General features: G+C 32.5%; 1 protein-coding gene across 7 annotated transcripts in view; it reads left to right on the top strand.

Moving 5' to 3' along the window:
* Window positions 1-7,226: 7,226 nt before the first annotated feature.
* Window positions 7,227-21,265, top strand: part of LOC127702521 (protein phosphatase 1 regulatory subunit 16A-like) — a 92,507-nt gene continuing 78,468 nt past the window's right edge. For all 7 annotated transcript variants that reach the window (XM_052206752.1, XM_052206756.1, XM_052206759.1 and 4 more), the window contains exon 1: window positions 7,227-7,364. The gene's annotated coding sequence lies outside the window, so the exon portion shown is untranslated. The remainder of the gene's footprint in view (window positions 7,365-21,265) is intronic.

Consider the following 21,265-nt stretch of genomic DNA (forward strand, 5'->3'; position numbering starts at 1 on the left):
ATTATAACAGTCCCAGTTATTACCATATGTTTTTAATTGACTATTTGCGGACCATATTGCAAATTGTCAAAACATATCATAAGGACCACAAGAGGTACAGTTCCGCTGCTACACTTTTCCTTTTCAAAGTTTGTTTATTTAAGTTTATTGATAAGCCAGTTTTCTCAACCAGGGACTTCTTACAAAACCCAACTCAATTTAAGTTGACAAGAATAATAATAATAGTATAGAACGTCCGGGGACTCCCTGTCTCAACAGACACGTGATCTGTTCATTTCCAAGTTGAAAACTGAGACTAATATAACACATACAATATGTGTTATACCGGTAGCAGTCTAAGTTGAAAATGAGAGAAGAAAAATTAAATCAATGACAATTTATATGAGAATTCATTTGCTAAGATAATAAGACATGACGGTTACGTATGATATCTGTTTTGTGAAACTTGAAGAATGGACCCATCATTTTGTTTACAGTAAGAGTTTTAATATGAATCACTTTGGAATGTCAACCGCTTATCAAGTCGTCGAATGCCATGGCAGACAGATTCACGCCATAAATGTTTCCCATATACTGAAATGCCAAATAATCTATTGCGGAAAAATATTTAAACCCCTTATTAAAGATTACACCGCATAATTGCCAAAAACACACAGTAATAGATGGACAGAGGCCAAATCAGAAGGTACAAAACAGAACTCAAAACATGCCCAACAAAACTATATAGTTGACCTTTCTGTCAATCATTTAGGCGTTGGTTATAGGCAGTCATTCCCTTCCCTTAATAAGGGGAAAACCAGGGTTTCAGTGCATACCACATCGTTTGAACATTAAACATAACGTAATCAATTCAACTTTCGAACTGCAATTTTTTTTAGACAATCAATTAAGTAATGGATGAAGTATGTTTATACATTTATTTTACAAAAGAATTGCATATTTGAAAATGAGATTTCAAAAGAATAATCTCAGTAGTGTTGCGTTTTTAATGTCCGTCACAATATGAAAGTGAAACAATTAGAGAACCTCAAAATGTATTCGAAAAGGAGATGAAGGCAGCACGAGAAAGACAGCCCATATACATTAACGAGACACTAAAAACTTTAGCATCACCCATAGATCTATGTTGTAGTTTGTATCTTTATTGGTTTTTGAGAATTCTCATTTTGTTTTTTTCAACAAGAATTTGTTAAATGTTATGGCACATTTTCGAAATTTCGCTTCGACGACCAATCAGAAGGAATGATTTTACCGATAGTGTGAATGCATATCTAATGAATATACTAAAGTAACGGAATCAAATATCATTCGAATTCAACTTCTAATAACTATACAATTAAGTAATAGTTTTGTTTTAAAGCTTGCCGTCTTATAGCTGATTATGTTGAGATGTAGTTTCTTACATTCAGAAAACTCCTTTCTATAAAAAAATGTATTGCAGTTACAAACCCTAGACAGGAGAAAAGATCACTAAATCTTTAGAAGTTTAAAATTTTCTTTTTTGTGGAATGCAAAAACACTGGAAGTAAATAGAAGTGTTGTTTTTCGTCCTAAATATACATGAAATAAATGCCACTGGACATAAAGAAAGTGACAATTGATCAACTGAATCCCGCTGTTGGATGGACAACAATTTGCTACATCTAACAGGGCGCTGCATGGACAGATTGTATAGGCGGGAATCGTTAGAGAGAAAAAACGTAACCATGGAACTTTGGTTTTCGTTGTCCTGTTCGGACAATTTCCGTATCAAGCTAACCCAACACACCGATTTTCGTCAACAATGCATAGGATTACAATTAAAAGTTATGTCATGAGTAATTTTCTGAGACAAACATGAAAGCCGATGGAAAACTTTGAAAAACGTCATTTTGACGAATTTCGAATTTTGCCAGTCTGAAGATATCATCAGTTCAACCCACACCGAGAAAAGCAGGACGAGGGCGTCAGCAAATCAATTCGAAGGAATGACTCCAACCTTATTATTATTAAGCTTTTGCTTGATAGGTTAATTTTTTATCATCAGTTCAAATGACACTCTGTAAATTTTATGGACACCATCACGAATTGGTTAATCTATACGATGTGTCTGTGTCTAAACTAACTAACGACATTTTTACCACGTCTTAGATTGTGGTTTACCATCTACGTCGTCTGGTCTGCTAAGTTCCGAACGTGACCTATTCCCGATTATGACTGTTTTGAAGTGTGTGAATTCTCATTGCTATACGACGTGTCTCGGTATTTATACATCCAATATTCATGTATTTAGTTATGATGTTTCTTTTGTAAGTCCGGTGTGATATTGTGTTATGTCTTATCGTTTGTGGTTTGAATTCTGTATTTTCGGTACATTTCACATATAAAATTGAGAATGGAAATGGGGAATATGTCAAAGAGATAACAACCCGACCAAAGAACCGAAAACAGCCGAAGGCCACCAATGAGTCTTCAGCGAGAAAATCCCGTACCCGGAGACGGGCTTCACCTGGCCCCTAAACAAAAATGTGTACTACTTCAGTGAAAATGGACGTCACACTAAACTCCAAAACATACAGATGAACTAAAATTAAAAAACATACAAGACTAACAAAGGCCAGAGGCTCCTGACGTAGGACGGGCGCAAAAATGCGGCGGGGTTAAATATGTTTTGTGATATCTCAACCCTCCCCCTATACCTCTACCCAATGTAGAATAAACAAACACACAGCAATACGCACATTAAAACTCAGTTTAAAAGAAGTCCGAGTCCGATGCCAGAATAGGTAACCAAAGAAACTAAACAAACTGACAATGATACATAAATTAACAAAGGACTACTAGCAGTTACTGACATGCCAGCTCCAGACCTCAATTAAACTGATTGAAAGATTATGTCTTCGTCATATGAAAATTAAGCACAATCCCTCCCGTTAGGGGTTTAGTATCATACCATCATAAAATTATGAGAAGAACAAAACCCGTATCATGCCAACAACTGGTTTTAGAATAAATGTGTTTATTTCCGATGCAAAGACCCTATGAGTGAATCAATATTTATACCAAAATATGCCATCTTTAATGACCTGACAACAGTATCGTAACTATATTCCTTCTGAATAAGTCTGTTTAAAGGTTTGGTTAGCTTTTGAGTTGAATGCCGACATTTTTATGCTTTGTATAGAATGTTACCATAAAATGTTGGATGTGAAATACCTGAACGCATAAGATGTCTGCATGTTGGTTTATATTTACGAATTATGTCCTTGTACCGATGATAAAATTTAGTAAATGTTTTGACTAGTTTGTGATGTGTTATTTGTCAGTATAGTCGAGTTACTCGTGGTTCGTCTACGGTGTTTTGTTTTATGTTGTTTTTTTTCAAGTGTGTTTACTGTTTGGCCTTACATGATCTTGCCTTATATTACTGTTATTTTATTTTTATTTTCTATATGTGTGTAAAAGTTAAGATAAACAATCAGCTATTACATTTACTAGTATACGATTTTAAGTTTAAAGCAACTATATGCTCAGGATTTTTTGTTTATACACAGTTTTGATATAGAAGAAAAACCGACATGGTTAGAAAATACAAATAATAACACCATTACAAACACAATTCCATTTCAATATTCTTGTCTTGGTTAGAATATACACAAAATAACACCATTACAAACCCAATCCTAATTTCATATTCTTGTACGTGTCTATAAATTCAACAAATCTATTTTATTTTTAGAAATTTACCTGTGATAATATAAACGTCACAAAAACTACGTCACTTTTTGTGGCGTTGACACATTCATGTGACGCACAGTTTATAATTCGTTTGTGGTGTCCTGGTATACTGTCGTAAATTCATGGGAGGTTTCCGTTTTTTTTTTCTTCTGCGGTTTACATGTTGTAATGTACTATTATATTATTTATTCATGTATTTCTCTGTCCTGAGTGTTCTTGCGTTGATTTGTACTGTATTCCTGTCACGTAGTGTTGTTATTTTAGCTGCATTTTTAACATTGCCATATAAGCGGGAGGTTTGGCTAGCCATAATACCAGGTTCAACCTACCATTTTTTCTTAATATGTCCTTACCAAGTCAGGAATATGGCAGTTGTTATGAAATAGCCCGTTTCTATGTATGTTGGCGTTTGTTTTTGTTGCAGTTCAGTGATGCTGTTGTTCCGTTGTTTTCCTCTTGTATAGTTGATGTGTTTTCCTCGGTTTTAGTTTGTTACCCGGATTTGTTTTCGCTTAATCGATTTATGACTATTGGACAGCGGTATACTACTGTTACCTTTATTTATCAAGGAAATCAGGATATGAACCCAATGGAATATCATATCACTTCTGAAATACATATTCCTGATCACGACATGTGCTGCTGGAATATGTTGCTCAGGACATTGAAATGGAGAGTTCATGATGGGAAAATGAAATCATCTCTTTTTTGTAGTAAGGTTTAGTTCCCATCCTCATTATCAGTTTCTATGAGTAAATTCAGATATTAGGGAGGTTTAACTTATGTACTTCGAATCAAGTTCAAAGCTGGTCGCTGATCAAGATCGTTACCGAACTTTGAAAGTTTCAGTATAGCGGAACATGCATGGAATCGTTAAATGTTATGCGATCTTCTTTTCATTTATCCTGTGAAGCACCTGCATAATTATGATGTCTGCTTTATACGAATGACGGAACAGTGGAGTCAGCGAAAAGAGGAACACAGTTGAATCAGGGAGAGAAAATCATCCTTTTAAGCACCTTTTGATACCCCCTAAAATAAATTTTGTTGACACCCCTCCCCCCACCATAACTATAAGACTAGTATATGTGTTACAGTAGTCTCAGGCCACACAACTGTTTTGAGAGTGTGTTTGGCACTTGGAAAGGTGCAGATAATTTAATATGAACAAAAGGGTGTGAGACAATAAGTCAACAACCCAACAACAAGTTATAACTATAGATTTGATCTAGTTGTAGCTTGTTCTAGAAATCTTCAAATTCTTCACATGTAACTGCTCTGATCTCCAAATTAAAGTCCCCTGAGTCTACTATCACACACCATAGTAATAGTAGAGGATGTGGATGGGGTTACAGAATAGAGAATTATGGGCAAAAAGTGCAGAATAAAGGGCAAAAAAAAAAAATAGAGAAAAATAGGGCAAAAAAGATAAAGAATAGAGAATAATGGTGAGCTATAAAGAATAGAAAAGAGCAGGCAAAATTTGAAAAAAAAGAAAAATGGCCTAAAAAATTACAGAAATGAAGGACCCTCTATCTAGACACTCATAGTAATTTACGGCATAGAATAGAATAGAATAAGAATATTTTAATTTCCAATTAAAGGGCCCTATAAACAGCTTTTATCATATTACATACAAATACATAAGATTACACATAAATTGAGAAACATAAAAGAAAACAACACCGTTTTACAATAACTGTTATATAAGGTCAGGACAGAACCAGATAATGCAAATAACATCTATAAAACATACCACTCAAAATAAGTTTCAACATATAAACTGTAGAACAGCATTTTATCAGAAATCTTTTCTTCCATCAGTTATTCGATCCTGGAATGATATTCCGGATGATATCAGATTAAGCCATCTAAGTTTACACTTAAACGTTACCTAAATCAAAACGTAAGTAAAATACCAAATTATTATTCTTATGGAGAAAGGAAGGGACAAATACTTCATGCCAGACTTCGGATGTATTGCAGTAGTCTAAATGAACATTCATTTCAGAGAAATCTTGTAGAAAGTAAAAACTGTACTTGCGGTAGAATCGAGAGCAGTATTAAGCATTTTCTGCTTGAGTGTAATATTATAATTACTCCCTTGTTCGAAAACATACGATAGAAACAATTCCGTTCCAATACAATATAAAAACACTCCTGTTTGGCAGCATTATTCTCAGTCAAGAGGGAAATCTACTCGTGTTTAAATAAGTTCTGCAATTTTTTTTAGTAGATTCAAAGCGATTTGGCCTATAGCGTCTTTTATGGTTAGGATTGCGATTTGGGTGAGACAATCTTGACAAAGTCCTGGAAACACACACCGCCACCGGAACATACATATAGGAAGATCTGATGAAAAAAATCAACTATTTATCAACAGTTATTTCCCTTTTTCTTTTTGATAGCTGGGGGAGACGGATTAATATAACGGAAACATTGTTTCCGAATCCCTTTGTATTTATGTATTATTGTATTTATATGTATATGTCATGTACATGATTTTTTAAAATAAAATATGTTTAAAGTAGAATAAGTATATTTGTGGCTAATTTGCATTTATTATCTTTGAACTTTTCCTTATCTCCAGATTTTTAGATAAATACTTTCCCAAACATTTATATACATCTAAATTTTCTTGGGTAAATTCAAAAGATTGTCTAAAAATTGAAAATTATTGCAGGTTAAAGAAATTTCAGTAAAAAACTCATTTCTATTATCAACATATAGTGGGCATTCAGTGACAAAGTGTATCTCATCCCCAACTTTATTCAATGTACAGTATAAACATTTTCTATTAGTGTTCTATTCACATAAATTTTTGCATATCTATCAGCCTCAATCCTTAATGGATGAGCACTTATAATATTCCAATCTTACAGCCTCGGATTGATTGCCTTAATCTAAAATCTTTTAGATCCAGGTATATAAGATCCTTGTAAGAAATTTGTAATTAATTTCTGCTCCTCGTGGTGAGCTGTCATTGGCTGCATTTGATTAGTTTAAACAATATCGAGGCCCCTCGTGGGGGTGTCCAAGTAATCACACAATCACAAATTTGTTGCCAATATAATCACTTATTATTTTTTTAAACAAGATCATGAATCAAATAATCAAAAATACAGTCCTAGATTATCAAATGATCAAATAATCATGAAACATTAATCTGGTAATCAATTAATCACTATAAAATCCGCCAAGTAATCACATAATCAAAAACCCCATGACGAGCCTAAATATTGTATTTTTTTTCAATAGTACACAAATTACAATTGTACAATATAAATACATAGATTCAGAATTAAGAAGAACTTATAAAGTGATTTATTTATTTATTTAAAAAAATTGAAACCATTTTTGAAACTTTACTCTATCTACTAATTCTGACACATAACGACGGAGTTATACATATTTAGTCTTTTCCAATGTAATGGGTTCTCCATAAGTAGGAGGAACATTATTAACAGGTAAACAAATATTTACCTGAAATGACACCTGAGTCACGTGTTCTGTCTTAACTTGCCAAAACGGAACCAGGTAAAGTTGCGACACCTGTCGTACCGACATAATGGATTAAACCGGAAAAGAAGCCCCATCCACAGAATGATTCTGTAGTAGTCCCCAAATTTCAGCAAATCTAAAGAGTGGTAGGTTCATATGTTTTTGCACAAACACAACCTAAAAAAAGTTACATGTAAACAAAAACTCGAAAAATGGCGTCATGTTGTATAAAAAATAGTTGTTATAAGAAAATCGCCCACTCGCTTGAGTCAGAAGTTACACCTATAGAAGCTGAGAGATCAAATTAACAAGTAGTTTTATGAAAAATATATAAACATCACTACATGTTTGTGTTTGAATATCCAAGTATTTGATTGAAAAAAATACCTGTTTTACTTTCCAATTTATTGAATTAACAAATAATTGTTCTGCAAACAAGGTGTCACATAACTAGCTGCACATTTATAACTTGTTTTTGGTAAAACAATAATGAAACCCTGCACCTGCTTCTGTCGAAAGGGATGAAAGAGCAGACACAAGGGAGTGTCAGCCCATCTAGTAATTTTCTGGTCAGCATATAAATACAAAAAGCCGTAGAGCCAACAACTTTTTATTTTGGCGTGAAAAAAACAACAGAATAATATTGTGATTCCTTCAAAGGATTTGGAACAGAATCCTGAAAGTGGAAAGATAATTCCTCAAATGAGTATATCTGCTTAATTTGTGCTCTTGTCAAAGAAGAACTATTTGTTTATAAATGCTTCATTAAGAGTTTTTGTCATAAGCAAATTTTGGTTAGCAATTTTTCCAGGTACTAAATAATTTTATTTTGAACTAAGAAATGGGAGGTTTAAGATTAAAAAGTTGAAATCATCAAAGGGTATGGCATGGTATTGGTTGCAAAAATTTGATATTTTTCATTTAAATGCAATATTTTTCATTTAATTGGTATATTTTTTCATTTATATGCAATATTTTTTCATTTATATGCAATATTTTTTCATTTGTATGGTATATTTTTTCATTTAAATGGTATATTTTTTCATTTATATGCAATATTTTTTATTTTAACGGTATAATTTTTCATTTATATGGTATATTTTTTCATTTAAATGCAATATTTTTTATTCAAATGGTATAATTTTTCATTCAAATGGTATAATTTTTCATTCAAATGGAATAATTTTTCATTCAAATGGTATAATTTTCATTCAAATGCAATAGTTTTTATTCAATTGGTATAAAATGTCAATTGAATGCGATATTTTTTATTCAATTGGTATAGTAGTTTTTTATTTATATGCAATAATTGCATTATGGGAAATTCTTTGACGTCATAAGGTCAAATTTGCAACAACGTTTGTGATTGGTCGGAAATTGTTTGGATGTCTCCCCTTTCTTTCTAAACATGGGTGACCAAGAATTAAAAAACGCGTCAGAATATCGCCCCTCTAACTAAATCTAACGTTCGTGCGAGTCCTGCACTGGCAGTTAATGCCAATAATGGCCAGGACGAGCAAAAAATGCGAGTGACAAGTAATAATAATTAATTTGACACACAACTTGTTCATGGATAGCGCTGAAACAGATGCCTGCGTGCATGGCAAAAACACCTCCAATGAAAACCTTTTCTGAAGAAACTCTCCTACAGTCTACACATTGAAATAAAAAAAAATACATAGCTAGCCCCCCTCCCCCTTCTAAGTCCAGATACATGTAATCATGACGTTCTTTAGTGCTATATCATTTTTTACTTTTCTTGATCCTCAGAGACGTTGCAGGAAGGCACATGAAAAAAGAATAAAAAGCATCCAGGACGTTACAATTATTTGGACTAAGCCCCCTCTTTTTTACTACATGTAGAAAAAAAATCACCTAATTACGACAGCAGAACTAGAAACCCACAAGTAGAGACATAAGCTGTTATACTCCGGAACTAATTCTTTAATAAAGACAATTCAGGATAAATTGGAACCAGTTACTAACCCATGTTACAACAATAGTCCTATGACATAGGACTTCACTATATGAGGCGTGAACTTCATATTTAATACTATCTATGATGTGTGCTCTCATGTCTTATGCTGCAAATCATTTTACATTTAGGATTCGTTGCTGAGCTTTTTTTTACTGTTCTCACCTCCGAATCCCTTAAATAGATTTTTTTTCAAGCCCCACAGTAGTTCAATAATTACTATATGTCTTTGCATAAATAAGTATGCAGGGCATATTTCAAAACATATTTTATCTTCAGGACTTTTAAATGATTTACTTTTCAATACTGCATTGGGAAGGGGGGTATACAAGTTTATTTTGTGACACATTATATAATATAATTAGGTATCCAACAAATTATATGATTGTACGTTTAGCTATTATCTAGACCCGTACACAATGCATATAATTAGACACATTAAACAGGGGCGGATCCAAAACCTCGGTGTCTAGAAAGGGGGGGGGGGGGGAGTAGGTTCAAATTTAGATATTTGTATAGAGATGTATATATGCGAGTATTGGCAGTAATGGTTATGGTGTGTGTGTGAGGGTAGGGGGTTTCAGATCAAAGATCGTTTCTATAATTCTATATCTTTTAGTTTTTACCATTTCCCCTCTATTCTTTATCCTTTGATCTCTATTATATTTGTTCTAAACATGCGTGACATATTTGCCACTGGACATAAGGCAACCAAAAATCAATCAACGTATTCTGTATATTTCATCATTTCTTTATTATGTTTTCTATAGGTTTGGTCCCGCCCCTTATCTATTTTTTTGCACATTAGGGACGACATCAAAAGTTAAATGTAGGATAAAAAAAAAAATAATTCATATAGTTTTTTTCACTGACCCCCTACCCCCCCCCCCCCCTCTTAATTTAAAATAAGGATATATATAAAATCGATGTTAATTAAACAAAACTTGCAGCAATTTTGACCCCCCCCCCCCAAACTATTTGAATTAAGTTTTTTTATCCTTCATTGATTTTCTGATGTCGTCCCTTATCCTCTCTATGTAAACCCAATTCATGTCCTGATAAATGGTGACTCATGCATAGCATCATATGTGGTTATTAAAACAAGAAACATATTCATATTATAATAATTAATGTATGCTAGGACTTATAGATAGATGTCATTAGTCCCAGGTCATGTAATGAAGTAGGTCTTATAAAAATACAATAGCATTTTAATTTTGATGATTATATATATGTTTATATATTTAATAATGCCATTTTTTGGAAAAAAGGTAGGGGCAAGGCGTTTTTAAAACATATCAATGGGACGCGTTTTTTTTTTTTTTTGTTCTTCGGAAGTGAGCCAGAAGAAGTCCATTTCTGTTTTTTTTTGCATTGGGAAGATCTTCTGGCTCTCTTCCACCTCTTCTTTTTGATAGGTTGACGGCAGAGGCACATAACAAACATGGTGTCGTTTAGTCTAAATGAAATTAATAAATTTATGAATGCAGATATATTAGAATGTGAGCTGTTTTATAAACGTTTTATGGTATGACAGCCTTAGTAGGACATCCCTGTAGGACGATAAGCTGGATAAATATAAGAACTACACGGACAATAACAGTTAAGGGACGATTATTTGATATTCTAGGGAAGGGATTTTGATTGATTGGTGTTTTACGCTACTTTCAACACTATTGGGCTATTCCGTGGTGGTCAGTTTAAATTTATAGATGAAGGATGGGGAAGGGGAGAGGGGGCATTATTATTCATTTCAATCTGTCGCTAATCATGCCTATTTTTTAGCTCTTACCAGGCAACCATATTCATATATGAAATCCTTCTGTCCCCCGACCCAACAAATAAATAAATATCAAATGGGTTTCCTCTAATTTAACACAAGTTTAAATTGATTGATTGTTTGTTGCTAATTTTAACGCCCAGTGAAAATTATTTCATGCTTGTTCAGGAAAACACGAGTTTAGAAGTCACGTATATAATATAAAAATGAAGAGATGGAATATGATTGCTAATAAGGCAACTATCCACCGGAGTTCAAATATGAAGTGGATGTAAGCAATTATAGATAAGATAAGATAAGAAAAATTTATTTTAATACGGGTTACATGAAATACTACAAACATGAGCTTTTTGCCGTCATGTAGACAAATGATTTTTGTAGACAATCGTAAGGCCTTCAACAATGACAAAAACCTGATACTGTAAAGTCGTCTATAAAAGGCCCTACATTAAAAGTGTGACTGACAATTCAAACGAAAAAACTAACAGCCTAATTATACATAACAAAACAATTTACAAAATATCAAATATGAATCGAGACAGGAACCAACGACAACCATTAAACTACAGGCTCCATCCCTGGGACAGGCAAATAAAGAATATGGCAGGGTGGATATAAAAACGAAGATGTGGTATGATTGCAGATGAGACAACTCTCCACAAGAGATCAAATGACACAGAAATCAACAGCTATAAGTCACCGTACGGCCTTCGACAATAAGCAAAGCCTACACCGCATAGTCAGCTATAATAGGCCCCGAAATCAAAAATGTAAAACAATGCAATCGAGAAAACTAACGGCCGAATTAATGTACAAAAAAATGAACGAAACACAAATATGTATAACAAAGCAACAAACGGCAACCACTGAGTTACAGGCTCCTAACTTGGGACAAGCACATACATACAGAATGTGGCGGGGTTAAACATGTTAACGGGATCCCAATCCTCCCCCTAATCTGGGACAGCGGTGTAACAGTACAACAACATGTTTTTGAGCAACCCATCCCGAAGCTGGGACAGTGGTGTAACGGTACAATAAAATAACAACCTGCACAAATCAGCAAATTACTCAAAAGATCGGTAGGAGACACACACAAAAACTAACATTAAGACAATAGACACAAAGCACCGACATAAGAGTATTTGCAATCACTGGAAGTTTGCTCAAACCTAATTACAACTGGTACTGAAATAAATCTTGTTCTCCCAGACCGAGTTATCAATCAGTACACAACGCGCGGCAAAGGATTTATTAAAAAAAGAAAACAGTCTGAGAAACGTCTGGTTTACGTTGAATATACATATAAGAAGATGTGGTATGAGTGCCGATGAGACAACTCTCCATCAAAGTCATAATTTGTAAATGTAAACCATTAAAGGTCAACGTACGGTCTTCAACACCGAGCCTTGGCTCAAACCGAACAGCAAGCTACAAAGGGCCCCCAAAAATTAGTAGTGTAAAACCATTCAAACGGGAAAACCAACGGTGTCTAATCTATTTAAAAACCCGATATACTTGCATATAAATCCATATACAATGAAACGGTTTTTGAAAAGTGGACCGAACGTTTTGACCATCGAAATTTTGAAATAGAAATACTAGTTATGACCACAAGATTTTAACAGCCAGTGCAGGACTCGCACGAACGTTAGATTTAGTTAGAGGGGCGATATTCTGACGCGTTTTTTAATTCTTGGTCACCCATGTTTAGAAAGAAAGGGGAGAAATCCAAACAATTTCCGACCAATCACAAACGTTGTTGCAAATTTGACCTTATGACGTCAAAGAATTTCCCATAATGCAATTATTGCATATAAATAAAAAAACTACTATACCAATTGAATAAAACATATTGCATTCAAATATCATTTTATACCAATTGAATAAAAACTATTGCATTTGAATGAAAATTATACCATTTGAATGAAAAATTATACCATTTGAATGAAAAATTATACCATTTGAATGAAAAATTATACCATTTGAATAAAAAATATTGCATTTAAATGAAAAAATATACCATATAAATGAAAAATTATACCATTAAAATAAAAAATATTGCATATAAATGAAAAAATATACCATTTAAATGAAAAAATATACCATACAAATGAAAAATATTGCATATAAATGAAAAAATATTGCATATAAATGAAAAAATATTGCATATAAATGAAAAAATATACCAATTAAATGAAAAATATTGCATTTAAATGAAAAATATCAAATTTTTGCAACCAATACCATGCCATAAAAGGGTTATTAAAAATTATTATAAGTATACATAACAAAACCAGTCTACGTAGAAAACTTAAGTCTGAGCAACATAAAGGAAAATGCCATTTTAAGGTATTTTATAATGCCTGAAAAATTTGACTTTGTTCGATTAATTGACAAATTTAGTTACATGTAGGTTTGAATCGGATGATTGAGTAATTGAAAATGACAAAATTAATGTAAATAGTAAAATCAGGTTGTTAGTTTTCTCTTTTGAATAGTTTCTCCATTTTGTCATCCAGTGAACTTTGTAAATAGATAGCTTCCAAAAAGGCAATATCTACAGTGTAACTGTATGGTATGGGATTTACTCAATTCTGCTGAAAGCCTTATGGTGTCCTGTAGTTGCTCACATCCTTTTCCGGACATGCCAACTTTCACGATTTGTGGGGGACATATATATGAGGTGTTGACCTGAATTTGGGAATTCTGTGTTGTATGACCTGAACACCTCCAAACAGTCATTCAAATGAGTAATTAGGGTATTTAAGCACATACGTACTAATTCAGACAATAAAGCTATAGATTAAAAACCCTAATGACAATATAAGAGAAACATTAGGTCCTCTTGTGCTTAAAATCACCCATAGAAATTTTGAAAATTTGGCAGGTATGCTTTTCCTTTGGTATTTGTAGGATAGTTCTCAATTCTACCACATCTCCTCATTTTTGTCGAGCCTGCGACTTTTGTCGCAGAAAGCTTGACATAGGGGTAGTGATCCGGCGGTGGCGTTAGCTAACTTCTTAAAAGCTTTATATTTTAGAATGTGGAAGGTCTGGATGCTTCATACTTTGTATATGGATGCCTCATGTTACGAAGTTTCCGTCAGTCACATGTCCAATGTCCTTGACCTCATTTTCATGGTTCATTGACTACTTGAAAAAAAAGTTAAGATTTTTTGTAATGTTAAATTCTCTCTTATTTTAAGTAATAGGATAACTATATTTGGTATGTGCGTACCTTGCAAGGTCCTCATGCCCATCAGACAGTTTTCACTTGACCTCGACCTCATTTCATGGATCAGTGAACAAGGTTAAGTTTGGTGGTCAAGTCCATATCTCAGATACTATAAGCAATAGGTCTAGTATATTCGGTGTATGGAAGGACTGTAAGGTGTACATGTCCAACTGGCAGGTGTCATCTGACCTTGACCTCATTTTCATGGTTCAGTGGTTATAGTTAAGTTTTTGTGTTTTGGTCTGTTTTTCTTATACTGTATGCAATAGGTCTACTATATTTGGTGTATGGAATGATTGTAAGGTGTACATGTCTAGCTGGCAGGTGTCATCTGACCTTGACCTCATTTTCATGGTTCAGTGGTCAAAGTTAAGTTATTGAGTTTTGGTCTTTTTTTCTAATACTATATGCAATAGTTCAACTATATTTGGTGTATGGAAATATTTTATGATCTATTTGTAAGTCACGCAGGTTTTTTTTTACCTTGACCTCATTTTCAAGGTTCATTGCTCAGTGTTAAGTTTTTGTGTTTTCGTCTGTTTTTCTTAAACTATAAGCAATAGGTCAACTATATTTGTTGTATGGAAGAATTATTAGCTGTACATGCCTGCCTAGCATGGTTCATCTGACCTTGACCTCATTTTCATGGTTCATTGGTCAATGTTTAGTTTACTTGGTTAATGTTAAGTTTATGTGACAGTTGTAATAAAGCTTTATATTTAGGACTATCAACATAATATCGATGATTAGTAAAGAAGGCTAGACATTTCAGCGTGTGCACTCTTGTTAGAATTAGCCCCACCACATTTTGTGTCTGTTCCAAGTTAAACTATCTGGATTGTTCGTTGTTGTTTGTCTGAGTGGTAGGTTTGGTCTCTTGTACTGACTTATGCTTTTGGTTACTACTATTATCCTTTTTATGCATTAGTTAAGATATTACTTAATCTTAAGATAACCTTTGTTAACCTGATCTCTGGCTTTTTTATTTGAGATGTTTAATGTACACTTAAGTGTTTATTGTTATAAATTTGCATATGGTCTAACAAATAAGCTTTGATTTCTTATTATTTTATAAATTCAAGTCATTATATTGTTTAAACTTTGAACTATGTACAAACTATGAATTTTTTTAATGATGCTGCATTTTTAGATGATGTAATAATCTATAAATAGAAATGAAAATTATAAAACAATCAGTACTCTGTATGTTAAAATTTTGAATTCCTGAATTACGAACATTGTACATGGAGCTAGAGTCAATTTTAACTAATTTTGCAAAATGACTAATTTTACAAACTCAAAATATCTATGGAGTATATTGGATAATTTCTTTGCATTTAAAATGTATATGAAGAAAGATAAATGCAATAATCATCATTGATAAAATTATATAGGTGGACAGTTGAAAAATCAAAAATTGAATCTACAGAAAATAAAACAAAAGTAATATAACAATGAGAATGATTTTAAACTCAAACCACTTGCAAGTTACCTTCATGTAGAGAAGTATATGAATTGTTTGATAAAAATTCAACACCACATTTTAGAAGAGGGAAATATTAGAATTGTTGCAAAATGCTATATGTACAATATATAAAGTATATATGTAACAAAGTTTTATAACAAAATGATTTTCCCTGAAATTTTTTAGAAAAAAAAATAGAGTTATCTCCCATGGAATGTGAAAATTTACAATGGCTAATTGCTATCTTTGTATTTTGGGAAAGGTAAAGAGGATTGAATAGAGCTTATATCTTTTTCCCTGGACACTATACTTTTACCTTCTGCTTTAAGTAAGCCTTACTATGGATGGAGTATTTTTAAAACAAAGTATGTGCATGTTTGCTATACATGTATCTATCTTCTATGTAAATTTTTAGATCTTTAGTTCATAAGTTGAGGACGATGTGTACCAGTACATGATTATATTTCGTCTAGTACATCTCCTTACAGTTTACCTAAGGTCAAGAAGAAAAAGAAGACTTTTATTTAGGGCTTTTCATGTCTACCCTAAAACTTTTGTTGGAAATTTTGATTGTGAATCATATCATAATTGTGGCGAAGCCAAGGTTGACAATGTCTTTTCGAGGGGTACCAATCTGCTCTATCACCCTCTCAGATATGTGTTATTTAATTTATTATACTGAATGTTCTGTTATTACTGTCAATTTAATTTCAAATTCAAAGTAATAAACTATGACGCCTTGTACATAACAACCATCGGTATTTAATAAAGCGCACACTTGATCAAGCATCTCCGTGAAGGGTAATAGAGTATTTACCGTAGAATAGAGTAAATTGTCTCCCTCGTATTAACCAATCAAAATCTGGCATTTTGACATGAAGTATAACAAATATATTTATACTCACTCAGCTACTTTAAATTATTTTTTTTAGAAAAACAAGAATCCTACCTACATGTACATGTACCTACCCTATATTTCTAATGGAGGAAATTGAAATTTTTTTTTTCGACCTAAAATGAATTAACTTCTGGTAAGTATTAAGATGGAAAAAGGATGTTCATGTAATGATATTTTACTGTTTTGTCTTGTTTTAAACATAGCAATCATTAAAACCTCTATTACTTAGTTTCTTGTCATCACACTGTTGGAAATATACATGTACATGTATATACTTGTAATATTCCAACAAGTTAAAAAATCAGTTAATAAGAAGTTTGCATGTGATTGTTTCTGTCAGAAACAACCAAAGGAAGGATTAAACCCTTGTCCCATACATCTACATTCATAAGTATTTAGCAACTTTTTATTACATTTTTGCATGAGGGTTTGGATTGGGTCTTTCAAATTTTTATTTCGTAATTTTATGGTTATTTTCCTCCATTCTTTATATTTGTTTACCATTTTTCTCCATACTTTATTTTTTGGCCTTTTTTTCTCTGTTCATTTTTTTTCAACATTGATTAATTCTGTCCTTTTTGTCCATTATTCTCTATTCTGTTAACCCCATCCAGACCCTCTTGCATGGCCTTTTTATGATACATGTATACAAAATATGATTGCATATATATGGTGTAATCAAATGTGATGGAAGTTTTTCTTAATCTTTTATTAAAATCAAATTAACCTTAAAGTCCTTCAATACCGTTTTTCATGTTTATTAGCATAATCCAAATTTCAAAATGCTGATTGTTGTTCAACACTGACAAAATACTTGATTGAGAAATTAGATGAACTTTGAACTCACCATAGTGGTATAGATTGAAATAAACAATTAATTTCCCCATAGGCGACAATGATAGCCTTTTTCGAGATACAGACTTCAGAAAGTTGATTTTTTTAACGAAACCTTGCTAGAATTAAAGAAAAGTTATTAGGACAGTATTTTTTGGTCCAAAAAATATAGGTTCGCGTTGCTTTTCTTAGCCTAATTTGTACTTATCTCCCATGCCTATCAATTTTGCACTTTAAAATACGTGTCTCATCCTAGCGTTTAAAAGCCATCTCACTTCCGTTAGGGCTAAGGAAAATAATTTATTTGGCCTTTGGTATAATGCAGAATGCACGAAGTCTTTAATTACAAAAAATAACGGGCGCACGTATCAACCAATCAGGATTAGCTATACTCTTAATTCTGAATACCATGTTATGCTCATAAAATGGCTGCGCCCCTAAAATCTAATGGTGTATTGTAACCTATATTGTCATTCACTATGCTTGGTTATCTCCCTTAGATTGGTCTTGTAATCTGAACAATTTCACTAAATATAAATTGAAGGATGGTGGTCATGAATTTTGAAGGACGGGAGGTGATATCTGTTGTTTATATATGTAATAGTTTAAAAAAAAAACGTTAACGTTTTGTTGATTGTAATAACATTATTGATTTACAAATTGTGCCATTAAATTTTTGTTGTTGGAAAAACAGCAGTTTTCAGTGAAAATTTTATTTAACATTGGCCAAAATATTACAATTTATTTTTAAACTTGTGGTATACATTTTTGGGACTTTTTATATTATTTATCTCCAACACATAAAACAAGCAATAAAAGAATCAAATTGTCAGTTACCTTTTGCTAGACATAACCTAAATTGTATTTTATTTGTTCTTGTCCAAGATACATGTACATGTATGCAGGAAATATTTGTTGATGGTATAAACAAACATTAATCAATCAGTATAGATGAAGGGTGTACAAGTAATTAAGACTACAACCCATCAGTGATCACATGATTGACATTATTAAGTTGCATTTGATTATGTTTGGTGCTATATGCAGTGTGCAAAACATCAGATAGAACTCACACCATCATAATTACCATTTTAGATGAGACTCAGTATCACTAGATTTTGCACATTGATTTTATCATAATGACCAATTTCAAATAAAAATCAAAATGATTTACTTTCAAACTTGAGCAAAACTTTGTTTGGTATACATGTATAATTTTTATATTAAAACTTTTTTTTATTAAATTTATATGTATGTTTTAGTAGGTAAATATTAAGATTATTGACCATTTGATCCAAGTTTTGTGTGATTTGTCTTGAAATGGATGGTTGACATGTTTTATCAAAGTCAACAACAAATGGAAGTTTTTAACGACCTTGACTGGCTATACAGCCCTTGCACGGTCGGTTATCAAAGTCAGAGAAGTAGTCTGGAAAATTGCAGATAGATCCAAGGTCTTTTTCTTGTCAAAGATTTTTTAAAAATGACCTAGTGAAGTAATTTGAAGATAAGGACATGACAGGTGGAACATATATTGATATTACAATGACAAATTTGACCTGGTGTACTCATGAGGTTAACTACTTCAGACATTCTTACCTGTCTAAGTTTAGACAGGTGAGTTAATTTTAGATAAATGATAAATAATGATGGTTCTACATGTATGTTATATAAAAGACAAATGGTTATAGCTAGAGAACAACTCTCTGATATCTGGTATTCCTTTAATAGACATATATATGTTTGAATAAAAGTTACTTTATATTATAATGTGCAATATTTCTCACAACTACATTTGTATATAAATCACATCACTAATGGGGTTAACCTGACGGGTATATCATATTTACACCATGCTATTATTGTTAAGGCAAAATGATAGCTTTCAATTATTTAAAAGGGGTTCTTTTTTTGGAATTTTTTAAGTACTTTTTCCTGCTTTCTTCAGAAATTTCTACATCACTTCCAGCTGACATTGAAAATTGGGATATGGTACAACTACACAACATTATGTATTTACTTAGGAATCTATGACATTTTGACCTAGTAAGTTTATATAATTATGAGGTCAATTTTTTAAACACCTTGAGACATAACAGCCTGTCAAACATTTAATATGTCCATAAAATGTAGATGTAGATAATATTTACCTTGAAAAATAATGGTCAGTAAGATTGAAAATATGAAGTTAAAGGAGAAATGATTGTCACATCATGAGTTGATTGATTGCTGCATAAAATTCAACTAAAAATGTTATTTCAGGAGAATATATAATCCAATTAAAACTAACACATTTGAATTCGCTTGCAATGTCATGCATTTGTACCCTTTTTTGAATCTGTCAGGCACCTACTTCCTGATTTCTGATACTTTGAATTATGAGTAAAGTAGCGGTATGCTTAGTATGACAACATGTGCAATCTTGTTTGATTAACATTAGAAAACTATTTACTACAATAGAATTTATCATTTTGTCACGGAGCTATTCTAAGGCACTGGCTTTAAAAACTAATTTTCATATATACATATTTATTATGTACAAGTTCATATATATATACTTTCATTTAATTACATTGTTCAATATAGAGACACATCCATTCTCTAACACTAACTATCTTAAACTCTCCCGCATCTCAACATTCACCTACTTTTTATCATCGAAAAGGCCTTTCCTACTTTCATGACTTTCTCACACATTAAATCGTCTTTCACCTCAAGATCACACAAGTATAGGGACAGAATATAAACAAACAGAACCATAAATTATACGGCTACTAATTAGAAATGATTACAGTTAAAACACAGCTGCATCATACATTAAATTTAACGGTCAATCAGACAGTCTGCTAAAGTTCATGAAAACAATAAATCTACAAATACTTAACACGCTTGACCATAGTAAATTAATGTGGGCAATTAAATACCGATCTGAGATAAGAAATAAATGTGCAAAGTTTCACTCTATGACATACCTCCCCAATTAACTGTGACGTCCCGACACACAAACACACGCTTACTCATACATGATATATATATACATACACAATATTTTTTTTTTCTTTTTAATAAATTTCGTTCTTTTAATTTTCTTTTATAACACATTTAAACAAATTCAAAGTCTAATCATTGTTCTCATTTGAAATATGAAAGTCATTTATAATGGCAAAATCTTTAATAGCATCCTCTTTTACCCACTGGGTCTCACCATTCTCATATTGTACAAAATAATGTTTTTCTAATCTCTTAGACTCATTTCGTGATCGCATTGTATCTAAAATTTTCACCATTGTATTGTCACTATTTTCAATTGGATTAATGTTCGGAACAATGTCCTCTCCGTCTATAATGGGCCTATCATCTGGATCAACAAATTGTTTGATGCGATTAACGTGTACAGTTTGTTCAGACTTTTTCGAATCACACATTTGAATCTTATAGTTCACATCTGAAAGTTTGCCAATTATCACATATGGTCCATGCCAATTGTGTAACAGTTTTGTTGATAGTCCTGGTTTTGTACTTGGATTAAAAACCCATATCTTATCACCGATAGCATAGTTTATTACATCAGACTTCAAGTCATATTGTTCTTTCTGCTTCCGCTGCGCTGCTTGCAAATTGTCTTTGGCTAGTGTAAATGCCTCTTGTAGTCTGGTCACCATTTCTGATTTGTAATCAGCACTCGAGGTATACGTTATAGTAGGCGGACACATCGCTGCTTCTACTGGTAGTACTGGATCACGGCCATGCATTAAGAAAAACGGAGTCTCTTGTATACTTTCGTGCAACGAAGTTCTGTAAGCGAACAAAACAAAAGGAATAAAGGTATCCCAATCACGCTGGTGTCCACTAACATA

Source organism: Mytilus californianus, unplaced genomic scaffold (assembly GCF_021869535.1).
Source record: "Mytilus californianus isolate M0D057914Y unplaced genomic scaffold, xbMytCali1.0.p SCAF_5, whole genome shotgun sequence".
In the NCBI taxonomy this organism is placed as follows: Eukaryota; Metazoa; Mollusca; class Bivalvia; order Mytilida; family Mytilidae; genus Mytilus; species Mytilus californianus.